Here is a 12,121-nt window from a genome sequence, read left to right on the forward strand (position 1 = left end):
AAAGGAGGGGCTGTTCAGGGTTGGTGGACTGTGGTAATGGGGAGAGAGGTGTTAGGGGTAATTGGCCCTGTTGTGTGAGTGCAGTAAAAAATGAACTAAAGTGTCTATCAAAAATGGTGAGGTGAGGGTCAGTGGCTTGTATGAGTATATTCCCTGTCCTGAAAATGGATTTGTCAATTTGCCCACTAGATTTATTTCCTAGGGTATTTTGATTGTTTTAGTGACTTGTGAGAGGAGAAGGAAGAGGTTTTTCCATTTAGCCGGGCGTTTGAAGTAGAAGATAAAGTCAGTTTTCTTGGTGCCATTTATCACGCTAAGGCAGGTATCCGCTATTGGTGTTTCTGGGTGCTGTTTCAGTAGCTTGTGTTTGAGATTCTTTGAATATCTGGGTATAGTTATTAACGAGCGCATGACTTGGGAATCTCACAAATTAAGGGCTAATATGAAACTGACTCAGTTGGTGGGAGGAATTGGCAGGCTGACAAAAGGCCTCACATATAGGCCCCCAGGCCCACGTATACAAATATACAAGGTCCAGGCTAGGGGGGCAATTATTTATGGTGCAGAAATTTGGGGACACACGTCTTCACAGAAGCTCCAGGTAACGGAGAATACTTTTCTCAGGCAGCTGACAGCGTTACCTGCTAGTACCCCTCTTTTGCCTCTTAGACTAGATTTGGGCTTAAGACCGATTTCAGTGGAGCTGGGCTTAAAACCCCTAACTTTATGGTGTAAGATATGGTCTTCCCCTGAACTTTCTAAATACAGATCAGAGCTGCAAGAGATTCTGCGCCTCCGTAACAATACACAAATACCTTGGCTAAGTTACATAAAGCATACTTGTGAGACACTGGATCCACCAGACTTATGTCATAATCCCGAGGCTGCATGCCTCAGGGACTCACGTAAACTCATCACGAAGGCTTTTCGTGAGCATCATTTGCAAGATGCTATAAGGAATGCGAGGGAGGGCTCCCATACTGCCTACTTCCTGGCTTTCAAAGACTTTTACCACCTAGAGTCGACTTATAATGATATGGGTCCCACTCTCACAAGAAAGCTTTATATGCAATGGCGCTATAATACTCTCCCCCTGAGGGCATTTACTGCTCTTTGGCCACATTCAGAACATACGGCCTTATGCCCCTCTTGCAAGCAGACACAAGAGACTGACTTGCATGTCATATTTTTTTGCCCGGTATACAGAAGAGCAAGAAAGTATTGGCTTTGTCCACTACTTAGAAACATGGGATTTAATCAATACTCCCCCGCCTTTAGATTACTTAAGTCTGACATTTCGCCCCCAATTGCATTTGCGGTTGCCAAATTTTTAACGTCCATGTGGTTTACACGATTACGCCTTTTTAAAACCATATCAAGTAATGATGTTTTATTGAGCTAATATCTTTATTACAACTGTGTAATGCTTTTATACTGTAATGTGTTTTGTATTATGATGTACTCTTTTATGGTCTTAATGACCGAAATAAAGATATTTGATGATGATGATGATTCTTTTTTGCATTCTTGGAGATATTTTTCAGTACGTGATGCTCCATGAGTTTGGGCCATATCTCGCAAGGGCAGTGTTGAGGGGTTTGTGGAGGTACATAACTAAAGACATTCAGTGACTAGTTACAGTTGAATTGCAAGAGGATGAGAATTTGTAGAGAGCATAAAAGGTTGGGCTAGGCGCAGTGTTGTGGTTAAGATGAGCAGTGAGCCAAATGTTTGGATGTGGTTAGGTTGGTAGGTTGATGACAGTCGATTGAGTGTCGTGGAGTGAGGCTGATAACAGGAGCTCTCCAGCATCCAAACAGAGCATGTGTGGGTGAAGCAAAAATTAACTTCCGCTAAATGGGTAAGATGGCTACTCACTCCCCACGAATCTCAGTTAAATACTACTACAGGGGAGGCATCCAGACTCCAACCGTAGGAGCAAGGACCATATCTCTTATCATTCAAATTGCAGCTGTCAGGCTGTGAGTGAGCTCACTCTCCCTGCATAGAGGGGCAGAAGAGCTTGATCCGGAAGAGCGGAGGCAATGTCCTTCTCAAACTATATGCCTCTGATAGGCTGTGAGGAAGTTGGTTAATGGCAAGGCATAGCCACCATCTTGAGGTCAGCCAAAAGTGTTTTTAAGTGATTCAGATGACAACAGGGTGATCGGTAGCTGGAGTCCCCTTCCACTCCTTCGAAAGCCTTCCCTGCCGGCCCAGACCCAGAAACAAAAGAAACATTCTGCAGCAGCAAGTACAGTTTCCCATTCTTAAATTCATTAATTGTCACTGGCAGGCCGTGTGGAGGCTAATGAATGTGTGTAGCATAGCAACCAACTAGAGGTCAGGCAGAGGAGGACTATGATAATGCCTTAGATGGTGAGGTAGAGGATATTAGCATTGAGGATGTGGAGAACCTCACCTCCTCTCAGGGGGCTCTCAGCAGGGTCCACCCCAGACATGTACAGGACTCTCTGTGTCTCCACGAATCCCTCACTGGGCGCTAATCACATCAAGGAAGATGTCGGGCAAGTATGGACTTCAGTCAGTAACTGGCACAGCAGGCTAATCCTGTAGTACAGAGCTAACCTCAAGCACAGGAGGGGAAGCCGCAATGAGTCTGCCAGGCCCCTTTGGCATATAATCATGAGCAGCTTAGGTCACTGGACAGATGGGAGTGGGTGAGGAGGCAGATTAAAGCTGGTACTCACCCCAACCATAAGAAATGATCTCACGCCAGAAATGACTCCATGGGTGCCAGTTAGATGTTGCGCGATATTCTGTTTTTGGCCCGGGGGCATCTATCTGTCACTGCCACCCCCACCAAGCCAATAGAATGAGGGTATCTCTATACCTTGCCCCCCATATGTTTTTTTACATTATTGTTTGAGGACAGGGGATCGAGTCCCAGAGTCCTAAAATTGCTGCCGTAGCATTTTTGTTGAAATTGTGGCAGTCAATCAGATCTTATCTTTAGATCTGTTAGGTCCACGATCACCTGGGTCTCTATACATACATTTTGAACCTTCATTTCTCAAAAAGCACACTTTCTGGGTACATATCTAGCTGTCTGCCAAATTTGGTGCAATTAAGTTAAATAGGTTTTTTCTGTATTGTTGTTTAATTTTCCTATTCAAAAATTGCATGGACAAGCGTGCTTTGGAATCCCCCCCTCCTTTTTCAGACCCCTCTTGACGGATCACCCTGAAACGTTCCAGGAAGGAGCTGAGGTGGATGATACTTTTTTTTAGGGTGGGGGGAACTGGGAGTATTAATCAAATGTCACCAAAGTTATTAGCAACCCACAAAATCTATTTCCTATGCAAATGTGTTCCTAGGTACCACGGGCTAGCCAACAGGAAAGAAGTAGTACCAATTAAAAAAGTAGCACAAGTTATAAGTGAAGCAGGTGGGCAAACATTCAGGGGCATATGTGCTAGGAGTTAACGCTGCTGTAGTGGCACTTTTTTGACGGTACGGCAGAGATTTCTTTATCTCCATATGTGCAAGCTATCGCTAACCTCAGTCAGCTGCAATTTTCTGGCAAAAATGTGCATTTTAAAGATCGCCACTTCTGTTAGCAATAGTCAATGAAAATGAGATGCAAGATAGATAGGCGTTACCGTTCAAAAACAGACGCTATACCCACTTTGAGTAAATTAAAAGGAATTCCTTGTATGGAGCAAAACCAAAAAAACTGCCTCTAACTGCAGTTAGAGGCAGTTTTTTAAGACCAGAAAATAGCTGATCTTAAAAATAGTGGAAAAAACTTAGGTTTTGGTGCTGGACAGCGCTGCAAGGAATATTGCAATGCTGCCCTGTGACAAAACTACAGGGCAGGAATGCGCACCATCAATAAGATAGGGCGCATTCATGTGCCTCATTCATGAAAAGTGTTGCAGCGCTGCGACAAAACAGCGTTGCAACACTTTTCACTATGCCAGGGTGTTGGTGCAGTTGGAGATCCATCGGTGGAGGTTGCGCGCTGCAGTGTTTTTGTCTGTAAGCGTTGGCAGAGTGGTGGTGCTAAAGGAGTTGATGAGAAGTTGTTTGGTGGCCTTGATCCAGCTGCCGGGGGGGGGGAGATGATGGCAGTGGTGTATGGTGGGCATGGTGAAGACGTGGTGTATACAATGATAGTCAGTCTAGCAGAGTCTGGTGGTGTGGCAGTAGTTGAAGTTCCCACTGGTGGAGGAGATGTGCTCGAGCGTGTGTCCTGCTGTGTGGGTTGGTGTGGTGACGAGTTGCATGAGTCTGATGTTGGTGAGCTTCCCCAGGAGGGGGTGGTGTTCTGGTCACTGGGGTTGTCCAGGTAGTACTTGAGGTCTCCGAGTAGTATAGGAGAGCCTAGGGTGCAATGAGGTTTACAATGGTATTGGTAAATGGGGGTCCATGGCCCGGCGGGGCAGCAGATGAGTGTGCCGCAGAGGATGGGGTATGGGTTGGTCCGGATCTGGAAGTGGAGGTGTTCCATGGTTACCGCTGGGTCCTTAGAGTGTGTAGTCAGTCGGAGTGGGCTTTTGTAGGAGATGGCAATGCCTCCTCCTGGACGGTTGGGGTGGTCCGTGCGGTTGATTTGAATTGCGGTCCGGAGCAGAGGTTGGTCCAGGTTTACGTGAATAAGGCGGTCTGAAGAGGTTGCGTTGAGGAGGTTCTAGATTTTTGTTGCATGTTTGTGGAGTGACCACACGTTGAGGAAGATGCAGTTGAGCCGGTCGGGTGCACTGTTGGTCGGCTGGGCGGCACAAGGCACTGGTGTGCTGATGTGACAGAAGATGCATTTGTAGTTTCGACAGGCGCAGGGTTCAAGAGAATTCCGCAGTGTTGCTAGATGGCAGGCGATATGGCATCCAGGGTTGATGGCGAGGAGGGTGCTGGCGTCGTAGTGGTGGAGTGTCTGAGAGGGAGGGTCCTTGGTGCTGGGTGCAGATTTTGACAAGGGGGACGTCTATTACAGCGCAGGCATTACATCGTAATGCCTTTACACCGCAACTTTTACAACGCAGGTGCCTTTACAATGCATGCCATTGCAACTCATACCATTACAACGCATTTTAAGGTTAGTAATGGAGAATTTTAAGTTCTAGGGTGGGATGGGTTTTGGGGTGCCAGGGTTCATTTTACGTTTTAGGGTGGGTATGTGTTTTGGGGTGCCAGGGTTAATTTTAGGGTTCAGGGTGTGTTTTGGAGGGGCAAATGGAAATTTTAGGGTTCAGGGTGTGTTTGGGTGGCAAAGGTGAGTTTAGGGTGTGTTTGGGTTTTGGGGTGCAAGGTTTAGTCTTAGGGTTGCATTCACTGGAGTAGGAATAGTCATTTTTAGCCCTCCGCAATCCAGCACTTTCCCTACTGTTGGAATATGTGTAGTACTAGTATGCATTGTAATGGAATGTGATGTAATTGTATGCATTGTAACATCATATATTTCTTTGGCACACCAGTGGTACAAACGCTTCGCATGGGCCCACAGCGGCAGCCATTGAGAAGTGCTGCGGGGGGAACTGGACAGCTGGGAGGTGGGAAAAAGGGAAAGGACACTGTAGTGGGCGGGGACATGAGGGGTGAACGGGGGTTGTAAATATTTTTTATAATGAATTCTTACCTCGAGGCCAGGTTTCGCATCTTCTGTGCTCCTGCTATCCTGAAACAGGAAGCAGGCAGCCAGGCTCCCTATCCTAAGCCAATCACAACTCTGCAATGCAGTGTTGTGATTGTTCTTGAGCGCAGTGACAAGGCGCTCAGCAAGGGGCTGGATAGGTGGGCATGTTCTCCATGCAGGCTGTAATGCAGCCTACATTGCAAACAGGTAAGTGCGCATGACTGCTTTGGGCGGCCTGAGAGGGCCAACCAAACAGTCATTGTGCACTTGAGTGGGCATACCACTCCGCCTTGCTCCGTGAGTGGAGCAGCCCTACCCACCCTCCCGCCCGCAGAGGAAACATAGCATGTGTGCATCAGAATGTTAACATCATGTTATTATTTTGCCACTTCTTGCACTGCTTGAAAGCAGTGGGCGACGCTCTATCGCCATTGCGGATAAGCCGCCACTGGGGGTGCATCATCCCCAGGTGCTAGGCCTGGGCTACTCGACCCCCGGGCCTCCTCTGCTACACGTCCCACCTTCTCCTTACCTGGATATTGACACTGTGGCGCAATCTGCTGCACTCTCTCCAAATCTGTGACACAGCCAACAGGAGCCTTAGCCAGGTGGGATTTCAGAAGCCTGGGTACAGCAGTCACCACCAAGTCTGCTGGAGAACGTTCCGATGCAGGTGATGCAACAGGGCCCCCTTAGGCGTAAAGTTGCAGCGCTCCTGCCACACAAGTTCCGTGGGGGCCTCACCCTACACAACGTTCGGCCAGTGCAGCATAATCCGGCCTGTGATGCACAGAGGAGCCGCCCACCATTGGTAATCTCCTTCATGCACCCCAGTGTAGTGGTGGATCGTAGTATGCGATTCAGACCTCCCTACGTTGGTGCGCAGGAGTGCCTCTACCATTCACAGCTCCTAGGGGCTCAAGGCAGTCTTCTCACACAGGTCAGCAACGTGCCTCCATTCGACCTGCCAGACTACACCACCAGGTAAGGGCGATTGCCACACCTCAATGTCTTCCCCCACAGCCCACCGACTCCACAGCATCTCTGCATCCCACTCCGGGTCCCAGGTGCAGGACCAGCAAGGCCTCCAGGCCCCAGAAGCAGGCCCAGCAAGGCCTCCGGGGACTGTCTGCGCTGTCAAGGTTTTGGATGCCATGGTGTTGCAAGGAGTGTGCAATGAAAAGTGATGCATCACTGGTTTTGCTCTGAGATGCGCCTCTTTTCATAGATGTAGCCCTGAATGTCCTCCTCCCCTTGGGACTCTGGCTGATCATCCTTAATGTTGGGTGGCTTGAGGGGGTTGTTGATTTGTGCTGCACTTGGCCCTGGCTGCTTCATTCTGCATACCATTGTTTATTTTTCCTATTTTTCATTGGAGGTGGACTCTATTATTGCTTATAGAGGAAAAAAAAGTCACGTTAGGCTGACTAACGTGCATTTTTTTGCCTCTAATGGGCCTTTCGCTAGATTTTGCCCTCTAATGCCAGAACTCCTATCGCCTTCATGCTAGTGTTAGCGGCAGTTTTCCCCGTTGTTTCCTTAAACTATTGCCATGTAGTGACGCCTTGTAAATACGTCACTACAATGCGATAATTTTCAGCGGGACGCAGCGGTAGGAAAACTGCTGTTAGTGCCAGTCCTTGTACATATGGCCCTCAATGTTTCTGCACTCCTACCAAGGAAGACGGAGGTCTGTTCCTCTGCAAAGGAGAAGAACATTTCATCTTCACCAAAGTTACTGCACATTTTGTAAAGCAAAATAGCATTACTAATTCTGAAATAATTTACAAAAATATAATTTAGTTAATCTTAAAATATTGTTTTGGTTATCTTAGAGTTCCAATACAGAAACAATATGATTCTGTAACTGAAAATAGAGAATCACAGAAGAGTAGTCAATTCAGCTGTAACTGTAAATACAAAATGTAAGGGTTTAAAGAAACAACAAGACACCAGTTAAAACAACTGCATGTAAAATTATAGTATACAACCAATAATTTATGACTTAACTAAACTTCAAACGCTCACAGTAATAAAACTATTTTTTACAGTATCACATACAGATTACAAAATGTCTACTGAGCTCACCGTTACTACATCACAGAAAGGAAACCCCAATATAACCTGTTTAAGAAGAACCTGTAGCAAGGAAAATACCACTATTCAACTTGCTCACTGGAACAGTGTAAAGTACCATTCTAATGTATATTATGGAAGGACCACAATCATGAACCATGAAGCTAAAATATTAGAAAACAACCATCCATCCAATATAACAGGAAATTAAGTCCATACATTTATGAAAGACTTAAAAAAGGCCTGAACTAGTTCCACAGATCTCAGTGAAAGCATCCTAGAAGACTAGGCCCATATTTATGAAGCCTTTGTGTTGTCCTTGTTTCACTCAAGGTGACGCAAGGACAATGCAAAGACTCCAGTAATATTTACAAACCATGCAAAGCCCACTTTCTGTGGCCTTGCTTGGCTTTGAAAAGGTAGACAGCTCCTTCTGTTGCGCTACATTACATTTCATCTTTGCAGGTGTTCCATGAGTGAAGCATGGGCGCTCCCAGGCATTCACCTATGGATTTGGGCACATTCCTAAATTCACAAAGACTTGTAAACCTGGGAATGCCTCAAAATGCTATGCCTTCCCAAGTGAGGTGTAACAAGGAGAAATATCTGCATTTGCCCTCGCTATTTTCTCTCTCCATGTGTGCTGAATTCTGTAGAACACAGAAAGAGGAAAATGCCTCTTATGTATTTGTGCAGGAAGGTATACTTCCTGCATAAAAACAATCCTGCCTGTAACTGGGTACCCACAAACTATGGTGCAAGGGTGCCTGTGTTGGTGCTATGTTTCAGCCTGTGAGCCAGCATGAGGGGAGAGCAGAAAAGGTCCATATCTTTGTAAATATGGAGCATTTTTTTATCTGCCTTTCATGCAACACAGCACAGCAACTGTGCTTGCTGCCCTGCGTTGGGTGAAAGTTCAGTTAATGTGCTGCTATGCCTTTAGAACAACAGCCCATACTAACCCAAATCAAAATACAACTTGCATCTATTCCAATCTTAACTGCACTATATACATCACAAAACGAGATATGAAAGTTAATACAGTCTTGCCCATAAATATGCAGAAATACATATACCCCTCACCTTCAGATACAATTAATAAATGTTGATTTAGGATAACAAACAAGCACAAAAGACCTTTTATGGCCACAGCCAACAATCTTCTAACCCGAACCCGCTCACTAATTTAGTTGATGGCCAGTCAAATCATGTCCACGACCCTTCAACCAAATACGCACAATATATGGTCAATAAGAGAATAATAATATCCCATTAATATTTCCCCTATGCCACAACAAAGCAGGTCACAGGTTAGAGACCAGAGTTAAGGAAATAAAAAAACTACCCACTTATAAAAGTGCAAAGATCATGAATTTCTAAAAAGTTAAAAAAGCTTCTGTTCTATAAGAAATGACAAAGAAGTTTAAAAGTACAAAAGTTTAATATTTATCAAACGTTTTTCCAGGAAAATAATGTGAGAAATTGGGTTATTGGTTGAGTAGGGTGTCAACTATGCTCAGGCAGGAGCGGCAATCCCTGTCAGCTTGAACCACAAAAGTCATTTAAATAACCTGTGCTTATTCCTTTGGTACCCTGGCACAAAAGCAATCAGGATTAACTTAGAGGCAATTTGAACAGTACTTATGGAATACACACTCAGTAATAAAGTTCAAAAACAACTCAAGAAAAATCCCACACCAATTTAGAAAAATAGAGTACATTTTTATTAATTATTTGACACCAAAATGACAATAATCCTGTCAGTAGAACCAGAGTTCAGAAATTTTAAAGTTTAAGGTACAAACTAGAGCTTTAATGATCAAAGCACCAACCGCAGACATTTGGTCGTGCGAGACTGGCTCAAATAAATATGGCTGACCGTGATGGAATGAGGGTCTGATACAAGCGCTGGATTGGGCCCTGTCAGCATTTACCTTCCAACTTAAAAGAAATGTCAGAAAAAGTATCTAGAGAAGGTAGAGTTCAGAGGGGCAAGGCTATAGGCAGTGTCCAAGGAGGAGGCGCCATAATCGGGGAGCAACTGGATGTAGTTACAGTGAAGATTTCCATGTTCTGACTTAGTCCCATTTTTGGAGGTCAAAAATCTCCAGGAGGCTGGAAACCGCTTCTGCTGGGAGGAAAGCTGAACAGGATTTGTTGCTGCAGAGAAGAACGTAGAGGGATCTGATGTGAATTCAGGCGGACGGGCCATGCACCATAGGCAGATCGGCGGGATTGTGGATCTGGTCTCTTCTCGGTTCTCAGGTCACTTTTTAGCCAAAAATTATCCAAGTCCCAAATTTTCCATTTCGGGTATCTGGGTACCTATTGCACCAATTCCAATGGCCCAGGACTTGAGAAGCACAATTTGAAGGGTCAGGACACTCTCAAGCTGGGTCCAGGTGAGGGTTCAAAATGGTTGGAACCTTTTCTGTTCCTGAGGGTATGATAGGGAGGCTAATCCTTGCAGTCACTTCGGTAGTACTCGGGTCGAGAGGTGGAGCAGGAGTCAAGCAGCAGGGCAGGCCTCTGAGGGTTCAAGACAGGCTTCAGGCAGGAGAACAGTGATTCTTGGTGCAGCAAAGCAGTCTTCTGAAGAACAGTGCAGGCCACAGTAGCCGGCAGTCCTCTGAGAGTTCTTCTGCAGGTTCTGAAAGTGAACTGAAGAGTGGATCTGAGGGCCCTGTGTTTATACCAGGTACATTTTTTGAAGTAGAAGTTTCGAGAGAATTCCCATTGAAGTGCTTGGACTTTCCTGCCTTTTGTGCACTGGCTCCAGCCTCAGTGCATGAAAAATAGAGTAGTGTGAAATGGCACGGCACAGCCTATTAACTTATAAGTGGGTCTGTGCCCAGCTCCGCCCCCATCCTGCCAGCGGTGGCACATCCAGGCACACCTAATCCCTCTGTTGTGTGGTTCTCTGGGAGGAATAAAGAAAGTCCAACTGCCAACTACATCCAGTCATGTGATCCAGGAACAGGCTAAAGGCACAAAATAGCTAGGGCAAGAAAATGCCAACTTTCTAAAAGTTGCACTTTCAAATTATAACTCAAACTCCAGCTTTACTATTAAAGAGAATTTTAAATTACAATTTCTTAGACACTAAACATGAAATGTCAAAGGTTAGCACTTAAATGTAATAAAGCAACCCAATGTTATCCTATGGAAGAGGTAGGCCTTACAGTAGTGAAAAACAAATGTCACTACCAGGACATGCACAACTCAAAGTACACGCCCACCCTAGGGGTGATCTATTTGTATTAAAAAGGAGGGTTAGGGCCTTGCAAAAGGTTTATATTGCCGGGTTGAAATGGCAGTAAAATACTTAACCCACAGGCTGTAGTGGTAGGCCTGAGACATGTTGAAAGGGTTTCATAAGTGGGTGGCACAATCAGTGCTGCAGTCCCACTAGTATAATTTAATTTGCTGGACATGGGCACATGTAGTACAACTTTGCTATGGACTTACAAGTAAATTAAATTGGCCAATTGGGTATGAGACAAGTTCACCCTCTTTTAAGGACAGCGCACAAACATGTTAACAACAGTTGGCAGCGGTAAAGTGTGCAGATTCTTTAAGCCAGCAAAAATTAAATCAGAAAAATAGGAGGAATGATGCCAAAACGTTAGGGAAGAACCAAGGATGCCTGGTCTAACACACGTTTCCCCCAGGTGAATGTGGAGAGAACTACCCAACCTCCTGGAGGTTCTCATCACTAAGGCAGACATCCTGGAGGGACCATCAGAAGCGGTGTTGTCAGTTCCAGGGTGGTGTTCCACCATTACACCCAATCCCTGTAGGGAGATAGACCACCTCAACAGTTTGGGATTCCCACCCTCATCTGAATTATCCATCTGAGGGGATCTGCGGATTGTTTGAATCTGGAAGTAAAAGCTAAACAGGTATGGTGTGAACTTTTTCAGTGCCTAGATCACTGCAAAGGCTTCCTTTTCTATTGTACTACACCTGCTTTTCCTGGAAAGTAATCTACTGCTAATGAATGCTACAGGTTGCTCCAAGCCCGCTTTGTTTAGCTTTGAGAGCACAGCCCCTATGCCTTGTTCTAAGGCATCTGTCTGCACAATAAATTCCTAGAGAAGTCAAGAGCCTTGAGCACGAATGCTTTGCATATGGCTTTCTTCAGGGTAAAAAAAGCATTCCAGGCATGCCTTTGTCCACATCACCTGACTGTTTCTTGGAGATCAGCTCTGTCATGGGGCAATAATGGTACCATTCCCTTTGACAAATATCCTGTACTAGCCAGTGATGCTTAGGAAGGCCCTCACCTTGTTTCTGGGCCTTGGAGGGTTCCCAAGCCTGAATAGTTTGGATTTTGGGCTAGTGGGGCTTCACCTTGCCTCCTCCTGCTTGGTGTCCCAAGTAGAACACTAAATCCTGCCCTATATGGCACTCACTGGCCTTGTTAGCCAAGCTAGAACTGAAAACCGC

This window comes from Triturus cristatus, chromosome 5_2 (assembly GCF_964204655.1).
Source record: "Triturus cristatus chromosome 5_2, aTriCri1.1, whole genome shotgun sequence".
NCBI classification, from domain to species: domain Eukaryota; kingdom Metazoa; phylum Chordata; class Amphibia; order Caudata; family Salamandridae; genus Triturus; species Triturus cristatus.